This window comes from Helianthus annuus, chromosome 13 (assembly GCF_002127325.2).
Source record: "Helianthus annuus cultivar XRQ/B chromosome 13, HanXRQr2.0-SUNRISE, whole genome shotgun sequence".
NCBI lineage: Eukaryota > Viridiplantae > Streptophyta > Magnoliopsida > Asterales > Asteraceae > Helianthus > Helianthus annuus.
This window is the reverse complement of record NC_035445.2, coordinates 139,403,547-139,416,730: the sequence shown is the minus strand read 5'-3', so window position 1 is coordinate 139,416,730 and position 13,184 is coordinate 139,403,547.

Here is a 13,184-nt window from a genome sequence, read left to right as displayed (position 1 = left end):
TCTTGAAATTCATCGAATTTCATTGCTTGCAGAATCATTATATTCCAATCGGGTTCATTGGAAGTTAGATTCAATTTTTTGAAATAATCATTCAAGTAATCAGATTTGAACGTTTCATGATCTGATTCTCTATCGATTATTGATTGTTTCTCTCTTAAACCAATTTCATCCTCTTTTGATAAACCAGTTATGTTATTTTTCTTATTCATGATGGGTGTAGTTTGCTTTTTTCTCCATTAAATTTCACTGTAAATCCTTGAATCACCAGTTGATCAAGGCTGAGAACGTTTCTATCTAATTCAGGAGTGTAGTAAACACTTTGAATTTGAAATTTTTCATTCCCAGATACTACATCCACAGCCCCTATACCCCTTATGAAATAGAAGTGATTTTCACCGGTGTTTGTTTCAACACCGAACATATTCTTGATCCTCTTGAATGCATCTAAATTACCGGAGTAATGATGTTTAAAATTTGTGTTTACATACCAGATTTCTGACCCTAGGCCTCCATCTGTGCCGTTAGCAATGAATTCTGTGTTTCGCACTTCATCTTCTTCGTGTTTTTGAATGCCGGTATTAATGGCTTGTCTGATCAGAAGTGTTGCTTCATCATCTTCTTTTGCCTTGCAGTAAGCAATTTGATGTCCGGGTTGGTTGCAGTAGTAGCATCTTCTTTGTATTGTCTTTGCCATCGATCGTTCCTTTTGTTCGTCGGAACAATGTTTACATGGTAACACCGTTGGAGACGAGTAGATCCTTTCTCCTTCACGATTTGTCGTGGCTCTGATACCACATGTTGGCAGCGGACGTTTATCTTGATCATGAACATCATTTGCAGAACTTGATTCACCATAAACACTTGATGAATTCATAATGAATCAACGTACAAACAACACACACACACGAAAAACAAATAGGATGATTATGAGTGAAGGATATTATAAAAAAATATCTTGGTACCGGTTATTGATCCCGGCAAACTGTTTATATACATATTGAGAGGGACAGTTATTTCCGGCGGTTACTTTTGGCGGGATTAACCACCATTTGAACCGGTATGTCTTAATCCGACGTGTCCTGATGTGCACAAAATGCAACATATAAATTACATCAATTGTGGCATAAAACTAACCCTTTTTTAGTACTAATGTTGGAGAAAGTGTGCTTTTGTCTTCCTTTTGTATTTTCAGGATTAAATGAGCTCAAATTAACAAAAGAAGCAAAACGACAGCAAAATCTAACATAAATACAAGAAAAGGAACAAAAGTGGCATGCCCGACCCCCCGACAGCATCTTCCCAAGCAAAACAAAGAAAACAGAAGACTGAACACGCCCCGTGCTCAGCGAGCACGGGGCCGTGCCCAAGTAGCAGCAGAAAAGACAAACCCATAGAAGCTTCTACTGCCCACCATGGGGTCGTGCCCAGCGGACACAGGGGCGTGGTCAACTTCCTGCAGGCGCATTTATTATAATTGCGAATTGAACTTAATGAAGAGAGAGGGTCAGATGGACACGGGGCCGTGCCCGAGCTTCTGTTCAGCCTATAAATAGGAGTGTTTGGAGCTCTTGCAACTCATCCCTTGGCACACCACCTCTCTCACACTTCACCCACCACCCACCACCACCATAACACCATCATCCACCACCATCATCCATTGTCCATCATAGAATGTGTGAGTCGTCTCGGGATCCAAGATTGATCGTAAGAGTTCTTGACAATCAAAGGCCATGTTTGCCTAAGTCTCTTACATCACTTGGTGAAGACAAGTGTTTAGTATAATACTTTTTATTTTTATTCTTTTGCACTTTTTAATTGGTTTTGTATTAATGACTTTAATTACTAGTTTCTGATGTTGAAGGTGATTCTTCCTTATCGTTTGTCCGTGGTGTCTTGGCATTATTTTACTGTCTATATAAAATAAAAGATTTTCACCATTCATATCTCCACGGTCTATATAGAGGTATGTTGGCTACCTGGTCGGGGGTTAAGGGAACGGTTTGGAAAGAGTCTTGCCATTGTTCAGTGTATAGATCCTGCAAAGGACCTGGGTCAAATTTAGTAGGACCTCCTTCAATATCCAAAGGTGTTGGATGGCGGAGGTCCAAACTCTTTGATCCCCTCATAAGTTAAACTACTATTAAAACTTTAACCCAGCTACTTAGGACTGTATCCCTGCTGACTCAGACTACTTAGCTGAGGGTAACGTCGCCTTCAAAAGAGGGGCCTACCACATTATGCATTAATAACTTAATTAATTATCTTTCAATAATCCGACCCTTTAGGATTGTATCCTTGCTGACTCAAACTACTGGGTTGAGGGTAACGTCACCTTCAAAAGAAGGGCCTACTACAATAACTAAGATAATCTCTTAAACAAGTGCAAAAGTGCGAAAATAATCAAAGGTTACACTACACACGAGTTGGATCCAAGTGATTCATCTTGTCTATCTTTTTTATTTTTATTTTATTTTCAGCATTTTAGTTAGTTTTATTTTTTTAGTTTAAAAACCTTTTTCTAACATTTTGATTTGATTAGACGTTGAGGATAAACCGGTACTAAAAGCTCTTGTGTCCTTGGACGACCTCGGTATCTTACCAACACTATACTACGTCCACGATGGGTGCACTTGCTCATATGTGTGTTTAGTGTTAGTAAATATCGTGTTTTATAAATTTAAAACTTGGCTAAAAAGTGTAAAAGGGCTTAAAATACATACCTAAAATATAACACACTTTACGCACATCAAGTTTTTGGCGCCGCTGCCGGGGACACAAGGATTTTAAGAAAGATAGGAATCAACGGCCTAATCATTTTTAATTATTTTCTTTTTATTTTTTTTAGGATTTTCTTAATTTTTCAGCTTCTGCAGAGCTCAGCACGGGCCGTGCCTGGTCGGACACGGGCTGTGCCCAGCAGTATCACTGGCAGTTTTTATTTTTCGAGTTACAAAGGGCTGAGCACGGAGCCATGTCGGTGCAACACGGGGACGTGTCCAACTTTCCAGTAACAGGGATCCGGAAAACAATCGCTGTATCTCCGACCACGGGCCGTGTTCACTGAGCACGGGGCCGTGGTGAACTTTCTGACCAACATTCTTTTCTGTTTTTATTGCAGGACTTGGAACCAGACGCCACATCTGAACCTTCTACGTAGTGTATGAGCTCCAGTTCTAATAAAGACTTAAAAGAACCTCTAGAAGAACCCGAAAGCTTTCTCAGAAAAAGACTTAAAGCTAAAAACCAAGAGAAGGTTTCGGGGGACCCACATCCGATGGCGGACCAACGTACCCTCATGGATTACCTACGACCCACCGTGGGTAATCTCGGCGTCGCTATCAATGCACCGAATGTTGAAGCCAACAACTTCGAACTTCGGCCACATTTGATACAAATGCTTCAAAACTCCGCAACCTTCCATGGGCTTGCAGACGAGGATCCCCATCTACATATTACTAATATCTTAGAAATATGTGATACCTTTCGGATCAATGGAGCATCAAATGACGCCATCCGCCTTCGAATGTTTCTATTTTCACTAAAAGACCGAGCAAAAGCTTGGCTCAACGCCCTCCCAGTTGGTTCAGTAAACACCTGGGATGAACTAGCCCAAAAATTTCTATATAAGTATTTTCCTCCCGCTAAAACGGCTAAATTAATGACTGAAATTAATACATATTCATAAGAGGAAGGGGAATCCTTATATGAAACTTGTGAAAGGTTCAAGGAGCTATTACGAAAGTGTCCCTATCACGGTCTTGCGGTATGGCAATAAGTATCCACTTTCTATAATGGGTTGTTGCCACACACGAGACAAACACTTGACTCTAGCTCCGGGGGACTTTTAGGTAATCGCCGCCCGCATGAAATATACAATCAAATCGAGGAAATTGCTCAAACCAATTTTCAATGGCACACTCCCCGAGGCAATAAATCTATTGCCTCGGGCGCCCATAAGGTTGATGAAAGCACTTCTTTACAAGCCCAAATCGAGGCCCTTTCTTCAAAAATTAAAAAGTTAGAAATGACGAAAACGGTCTCGGTTATGGCTTGTGAAGGGTGTGGTGGGCCACATGAAAATTGGAGTTGTATGAAAGAAACAGATGATCAACCAGAATCGGTAAACTACATTGATAATAGACCTAGGCCGTCGGGTCCTCCAACGGGTACCTACAACCAAGGATGGCGCAACCACCCTAACCTTGGTTGGAGAGAACCCGACAATAGTAGTAACCAACAAAGCCTAAATCAGCGAACAAACTTTCAACAACCAAGAAATGAGTCACAAAATTTCCCTCAACAACAAGGTGGACGAGAAAGGCTTGAAGATACTATATCTCGCCTCATCTCCGACACTGAATAGAAAAACTCGGATCGGTTCCAACAATTGGAATCAAATTTTAGAAATCAACAAGCTAGTATACAAAACATTGAAAAACAAATAAATCAACTAGCTCAAAATTTCTCCGAGAGACCACAAGGCGCGTTACCAAGTAATACCGAAACAAACCCAAAAGCATAAGTTCATCTCATAACATTAAGAAACCGTACCGTGGGTCCCGCGGAAGTTCCACCACCACCAACTGAGGAAAGCACAACACCAACCCAACAAGAGAAGGTTTCTCCTCCACTTCAAGAGCCCACCAAGGCTCCTCCGGTTCCGTACCCCGGTAGGTTAATTCGCCAAAAGACTAACGAGCAATTCGCAAAATTCGAAAGTCTACTAAAACAATTGCATGTTAATATTCCTTTCATCGAAGTCCTAACTCAAATGCCTAAATACTCAAAATTCATGAGGGACTTCCTCACTCATAAAAGGAAAATTGAATCATTGCAATTAGTTAACCTAGGCGAAGAATGCTCCGCCCTCGTACTCAACAAACTCCCCCAAAAGAAGATTGATCCCAGAAACTTCACAATTCCTTGCTCGATCGGGGAATCCCCCATTCGTAATGCACTTGCCGACCTTGGGGCTAGCATTAACCTCATGCCCGCATCAATGTTCAAACGACTCGGCCTAGGAAAAACGAGCCCTACCAAGATGAGTATACAACTTGCCGATAGGTCCGTCAAATACCCGCAAGGTGTCGCTGAAAATCTATTGATCAAAGTCGACAATTTCGTCTACCCGGCCGACTTTGTCAAACTAGATATGGAAGAAGACACCGAAGTTGTAACACCTCGAAAATTCATGTCCAATATCATATCGGCACGTGTCATGGACTTAAAACGTGTAAAGGAATGAATTAGAGGGACTAAAGTTGACAAACGGGGAATCTATGTGTGTAAAAGGATTCAAAATGTCAACGATGAATAAATATGTCTTTCAATAACCCTACATGATGTAAATACCCTTAAACGAATAAATCATGGATCATACGAAGCTAATCGTGAAAGAAAGTGAGGAATTACAAACTACAGGGGCTAAATGTGTCAACATGTTTAAAGTATACCGCTGAGTGATCTTTTAGCAGACCCGAAGCTTTGTAATGATAAATTATACTCACAAGAATGTGTGATAAAAATTTCACGAGGTTTCGATAAAGTATGAGGAAGTTATGACAATATTCGTATACGAGGGGTTAAAAGCGTCAATATTGAAATTTAAGACTTTTCGGTGAACGTATGAATAACCGGGGACTAAACAAAGTTGGTTTATGACTTGGGGTCCTTAAAAGTCAAGTTTGGGGGTTTATAGTGCAAGAAATGAGCTTAAAATCAAGTTTGGAAGGACCATGGACCAAATATGCAATATTTGAAACTTTGTAACCGGATCAGAGTGGCCACGCGGGGCGTGTAAGATCCTTATGGATCCTTACGCGGGCCGCCTCAGCATGCCAGATGCAGAAAAACATTATAGGTGTCTGTACAGCCGGTTTAACCGACTTAGAAACGTGGTTTTTCATACCCGGAGCTTGTTTGATGGTTTTAAAGGGTGTAGGGACACTTGGAATGATCCCATAACATCTCTAGACTTGTTTGGCATGATCAAATTGATCCAAGAAACCTATATAAGGCCATGAAGTTGTGATCTTCAATTGCTCATTCACTTGTAAAGTTCACAACACACTTCCTGGAGGTTCCTGGAGCTCAAGCATCCTTCCTAGTGATACTTAGTTGTGCTTAGGACTATTGTAAGTATGCTTAACCTCCTTTAATTCAGTTTTGCTTAGTTTATTAGCGTTTAGTCAAACCGTCGTAATTAAGGTTTGACTTCGTCATTAATCTTAATTGCTCCAGTCAAATTTCATTGTAAAAGTACCTATGAGTTGGTAATTATGTGGGCATTAAACCCCTAAAAGGTCTCCCTCTGATTCCCACTCTAATCAGGTCAATTGTCGAGTCAAACTTAATTATAAAAAGTCAACAGAAAGCTAATTTCCAAATAAATGCATAATTAGCAATGTAGAAGCTATGCAACCTGTTTTGACATTAATATAACTTGGTAACTAATTTAAGAACATGTCTAAACATGTTCAACTCGACAAATTTTAGTTTAAGCTTGGTTCGGGATCGAAAGTCGCATAGTTTGACTTATGCTTTGACTTTCAGTTCTGACCCGTTTGAGCATGAATTAGGAATGCCTTAGAGCTTTATTAAGACCAAGTTACTTATAAGTATAACCCTCTGAGATTATACAACTTGGTTCATTGGTTATCCAATTCATATGCATGATTCCGTTAAATGCTTAAATGTTGACTATTATGCCCTTTTGACCTTAAAACATGATTTTTGATAAAGTGAAAGAATTGAAACCTTCACTACTGATTTATAAACTTGTCCCTAGAATTTGACATCAGTTTGAGGTCTAGATTAAGAGTTATGCTCATTAGCGTAATTAAGAAGCTTTTAAGTAAATAAACCGCATAATTAGCATATAGCCTATCTAAACCCAACTTTTAATATCAAACTTATTACCCACTGATGTAATATAATATTTTGGGATTTTTGAAGATTTTATTTATTTTTAGGCTGAGCATAACTTAGGATTCAGCTTGATTCGGTAATTGCCGGTTTTGCCCTTTTGGGCTATGAAATGAGTTTTACAAATCCTTTTGACACCAAACCTTTTTCTACTGATCTAATATGATAAATAAAGTATTTTGAGCGTTCTGGAATAATAAAAAATATCAGCTTTTCTTTAAAAACCCGGAAATGGCTCCAAATCGCCTTTTTAAGCGTTTTTAACGCATAGTATATATTAAAACCATTTTATAAATATAAGATTTGATGCTTACTGATATTTTTAGTAAATATTTACATTCTAACAGTAAGCAAAGGTCTTAAGCTCAGATTTCTGATTTTGACCTTTTAGGCTTATGTGAAATTACCAAAATGCCCTTAAGATGCATAGTTTGGTCATAAAGGATAGATTTCACATATAAGTTATACCTTACTGATATAACTTAGTAAATTAAGTATTTTTACTGATTATATCAGATCCAAAACTCAGAATTATGTTTAAACTCTTTTATAACCTTTTAAATGACCAAAATACCCTTACGGGCATAAATTGGTCTTAAATTCGTTATGGGCATAATAGAAGATATCCTACTGATGTCACAACATATTTAAGGCATATTAACTCGTGGAACATGTTCATGACTCTTATGGTTACCCGTTACGCATGTCTCATGTTCGGATCGTCGTATGTAACTAGTTTGCATATATTAGCCGAAACGGGTCAAACCATATCGTTTTGTCTCAAAACCCAGAATGTGTACAAGTTACCCATGTTAAACGAGCATACAAGCTTGTCGGGTCAAAACCACATTCTAAACCGGTCTTCGCCTTATCATGCGTTGAACCGTGTTTTCCTTTTGAAAACTAACCGGTCTAAGTATAAACTTAATTAAAGACCCGTTAGGATTCTAATAGGTTATTAAAACCTTCATTCCAGATTAGGAGCCCAGTAAAAGCTACGTGCACTTGCTGTATTTGAATTATACTATTGCTCAGGTAAATACCCTTAACTTATTTTCCCTATACGGGCTTGGGATACGGTACTATAAAAGTATCGCTTGGTCGGGTGTATGTAATCATTTAAATCGTATTGTGATTGATGTATTTACATAACCTGTTTGATATGTATTATTTGGTGTATGGCCCTTGGGGGTTAAATGACCATGTCCCGGATATCCTTGGCATCATTCATGAAATGGCCACGACCTAAGCACGGGGTGTAGGCGTACACCTGACAGTTGCATTATATAAAAACTGGTATCCCACTATAAGGAATCGACCTTGTGGGCATTCTACCTGTGGCGTGTCAGTTAACTTAAGTTCGGCCCTACAAACCGGCCCTAATGGACGACAAATGAGTAAAACTGTATACAAGATTATTTTGAATAATTGTCCCAAGTTATAAAATATTTTTGGCTGAAGTGCATTTAAATTAATTTTCAAACTCTTTTCAAAATGAGTCAGTTAAGTTGTATTTACCAGTGCAAACTGACGTATTTTCCAAAAAGGCTAAGTGCAGGTGCTAGACGAAATAGGCTGGCTACTCCAGGCATCATTACTCAAGTCTCGCAAGCTTTAGATGTCAAAGTCTGTTGAACAGGTTTCCTTTTTATTTGATCCGCCTGTGGATCTGTTTCGACTGTGTTGTAATACTTAAACATTACATTTTGTTCAGTTGAAATAAATCTATATCTTTTGCTTCCGCTGTGCAATTTATATGTTGTGTTGTTTGATATCAATGACGTCACGATACTCCCCACCGGGCCCACCGGTGACACGTGGAAAATTAGGGGTGTGACAGGTTGGTATGAGAGCCAACGCTGAGTGAATTAAACACTAGCCTTTTGTGTTTAATCTCAGTTACACAATTGCACACTCTTGAGTCTAGACAAGAACATAGGACTAATCCTAATTCGTTATATTTTGTCTCCTTTGTTATTTTCTGATTAGCCCTTGCATGGGCAAGTCATTTTGATAGAAGTCCCGTTTAGGGCAACCATGTACTTGTTTAAATTTTAATGGGATGATTAGATTCCTATATTATAAGATCTACCATTGTGATAAAATGGCAAAATCTAAAAAGGACAAGACCTAGCTCAAGTGTCGTTCTAAGACAGGGCCAAAATGGTAGTTCCTCAATTAGATTCAGATCCTTGTTAACATCTCAAATATGGATTGCTCTGCGTTTAATGTTAAATGAATCTTAAAGGTAAAACCTAGACTAATTGTCATTACAGACATGGCCAAGAGATGGTACAACCTATTCAAAAGATTCGAAACCTTGTTAACATCAGAAAGCATATTAATATGCTTGACAAAGTGTGATTCGACAAAATCACATAAGTCATTATTAAAAATGGGTTATTCTAAATTCCCTCATTTATATAATCATCCCTTAAGGATGAAGTGCCCACGGGCTATAATTAACGTCCTCTGGGACTAAAGACAGTGGTAGCCTACAACTCCCTGTCTAGGAAAGGTAATGAACTTTGATTCAAACCTTAAATATCCCGATTCTGTAAGAATCCTGGGTTATAAAATTAAACTTGTCTACGTGACTAGGCCTTTTGTGCTATTATATATATAATGTAGGGTTATGATAAAAATCTTGAATAATTAACTAAAATGTGTATTAAAAACCATAGTAATAAATCGTTTAAAACGATAGAACTGTATAAGCCTCTATATAAACCTTGCCCTTGTTTTCTTTTATGTAGCAATTAAAGCTACATGGTGAGGTCGGAGAAAGTGAACAGTCATTCCCTGGAAAATCACGACGATGATGATGATAGGATTAATATAACCAAAGGAGAGCTCCGTAACCTGGTTAATACAGCTGTATCTAAAGCTGTAGAGGAGCAATTCAAGGAATATAGTGGAACTCATAGTAGAACCTCTTCGGTGCCTCACTCTAAGTCTGTTAGTAAGACTCATTCAAAAGCTCATAGCAAACCACCCTCTAAGAAAGATGAACCTAAGAAAGAGGATGATGAACATTCCTCAAACCAACACAGTGTTCCACGTAATAAAATAGTGTTCGATGATGAGCCACGTACCAAGTCTTGTACTTATAAGTACTTTGTTTCCTGCAAACCCCGGGATTTCACTGGGGAGAAAGGGGCAATAGATTGTATGACCTGGTTAGATGAAATGGACACTGTAGTTGATATCAGCGGTTGTGCTGAAAGGGATATAGTGAAGTATGTATCCCAATCATTCAAGGGAGAGGCACTGGCATGGTGGAAGTCTCTCATTCAAGCTGCTAGGAATATCCCACTCTACAATATGTCATGGGAGCAGTTTGTTATTCTCATTAAGGAGAATTATTGTCCACAGCATGAAGTGGAAAGGATTGAGTCAGATTTCTTATCATTGGTGATGAAGAATTTAGATTGCCAAGCATACCTTACAAGCTTCAACACCATGTCCAGATTGGTTCCCTACCTTATGACACCCGAGCCCAAGAGGATTGCTCGTTTCATTGGGGGATTACCCCTAGAAATCAAAGCCAGTGTTAAGGCTTCGAGACCTGCTACGTTTAGATCAGCTGCTGATCTATCTCTATCCCTCACCTTAGATGCGGTCAGGTTAAGATCGCTCAAGAACTCTGAAGAGAGTAAGAGGAAGCGTGAGGAGGATAACTCACGAGGGTCGGAGAAGAAGCACAAGGGAAACACTGATTCCAGGAAGTTTGGGTCTGGAAAGAATAGTCAGCGAACTGAAGAGAAGCCAAAGTGCACAACTTGCCAAAAAGCGACTTTGGAAAATGCAGGCTTGAGACCAAGTCTCAATCAGGACCACCTGCATGTGGGTTATGCAAATCTAAAGAGCACAAGACTGTCGATTGCAAGAGGATTAAGGATGCTACCTGCTACGACTGCAACGAGAAAGGGCACATTAAGACTAACTGCCCTAAATACGCCAAGAAGCCTGAGGAAGCCAAGAAGACCAATGCTAGGGTCTTCCAAATGAACGTGCAAGAAGCAATTCAGGACGACAACGTAATCACAGGTACCTTCCTCGTAAATGATGTATATGCTAGAGTACTGTTTGATTCTGGCGCTGATAAGTCGTTCATAGATAACAAGTTTTGTAAGTTGCTGAATTTGCCTGTTAAAGCCTTAAGTATGAAATATGAAGTGGAGTTAGCCGATGGAACCTTAGAAACCGCTTCAACCATATTAGATGACTGTGTTATATCTTTTAGGAACCACTCTTTTCCTCTGTCCTTGCTTCCTTTGAAGTTAGCCAGATTTGATTTAGTATTGGGCATGGATTGGTTATCGCATAACCAAGCCCAGATCATCTGCAACAAGAAGCAAGTGGTAATTAAGACTCCGTCTGGTGAGTCACTTACTATTCAAGGAGATACCCAACACGGATTGCCTGAGCAAGTATCTATGCTCAAGGCATCTAGGTGCATGAAGAAGGGTTGTGTCATTTATATGGCACAAGTAACGGTCGACGAGCAGAAGCCCAAGATTGAAGATATTCCAGTCATTTCTGAATACCCTGAAGTTTTCCCCGAGGAACTACCTGGCTTGCCACCGGATAGGCAAGTGGAATTCAGAATTGATATCTTCCCCGGAGCAGCGCCTGTTGCGAGAGCACCTTATAGGTTGGCACCAACAGAGATGAAGGAATTGAGGACGCAGCTAGATGATTTGCTAGCCAAGGGTTTTATAAGACCTAGTTTGTCTCCATGGGGAGCGCCAATTTTATTCGTCAAGAAGAAGGATGGGTTAATGCGTCTATGCATTGATTACCGTGAGCTTAATAAAGTTACTATCAAGAATAGGTACCCTTTGCCCAGGATCGATGATCTATTCGATCAGCTTCAAGGGGCAAACTACTTCTCCAAGATTGATTTGAGGTCAGGCTACCATCAATTGAAGGTTAAAGATGAAGACGTACACAAGACTGCGTTTAGGACTCGCTACGGTCATTATGAGTTCTTAGTGATGCCTTTTGGGCTCACTAACGCACCAGCCGCATTCATGGATCTCATGAATCGTGTATGCAAGCCTTATTTGGACAAATTTGTCATTGCTTTCATCGATGACATCCTCATCTACTCAAAGAGTCAAGCTGACCACGAGAAGCATCTCCGTTGTATTTTGAAATTGCTTCAATAGGAAAAGCTCTATGCCAAATTTTCAAAATGTGAATTTTGGCTTCGCGAAGTCCAATTCCTTGGACATGTTGTGAGTGAGCGTGGTATCCAAGTAGATCCCGCTAAAGTTGAAGCTGTCATGAACTGGCAAGAGCCAAAGACGCCCACGGAGATTCGCAGTTTCTTAGGATTGGCCGGGTACTATAGACGATTTATCGAGAACTTCTCAAGAATTGCAGCACCCCTGACTTTGCTGACTCGCAAGAATAGTAAGTTCAATTAGGGGCCTAATGTAACACCTCGAAATTCATGTCCAATAATGTATTGACACGTGTCATAAGCTTTGAACGTGAGAAAGATTACGTATGAAGGACTAAAGTTGACAAACAGAGAAAGTATCTGAATATAAGGGTTCAAAATGTCAACAACAGATAAATATGTCTTTCAATAACCCTATATGATGTATATATCCTTAAACGAATAAATCATGGATCATACGAAGCTAATTGTGAAAGAAAGTGAGGAATTACAAACTGCAGGGGCTAAATGTGTCAACATGTTTAAAGTATACCTCCGAGTGATCTTTTAGCAGACCCGAAGCTTTGTAATGATAAATTATACTCACAAGAATGTGTGATAAAAATTTCACAAGGTTTCGATTAAGTATGAGAAAGTTATGACAATATTCGTATACGAGGGATTAAAAGCGTCAATATCAAAACTTAGGACTTTTCGGTGAACGTATGAAAAACCGGGGACTAAACAAAGTTGGTTTATGACTTGGAGTCCTTAAAAGTCAAGTTTGGGGGTTTATAGTGCAAGAAACCACCTTAAAATCAAGTTTGGAAGGACCAGGGACCAAAACTGCAATTATTGAAACTTTGTAACCGGATCAGAGGGGCCACGCGGCCCGCGTAAGATCCTTATAAATCCTGAAGCGGGCCGCCTGGGACTACCAGATGCATAAAATCAGGACAGCTGGCTGTTAAAGCTTTGTAACCGACTTAAAATGGTTGTTTTTGATTCTATAGGCTTGTTTGCTGGTATATTAAGGCCTAGGGACACTTGTAATGATCCCATAACATCCATAGACCTTGTTTGGCATGAT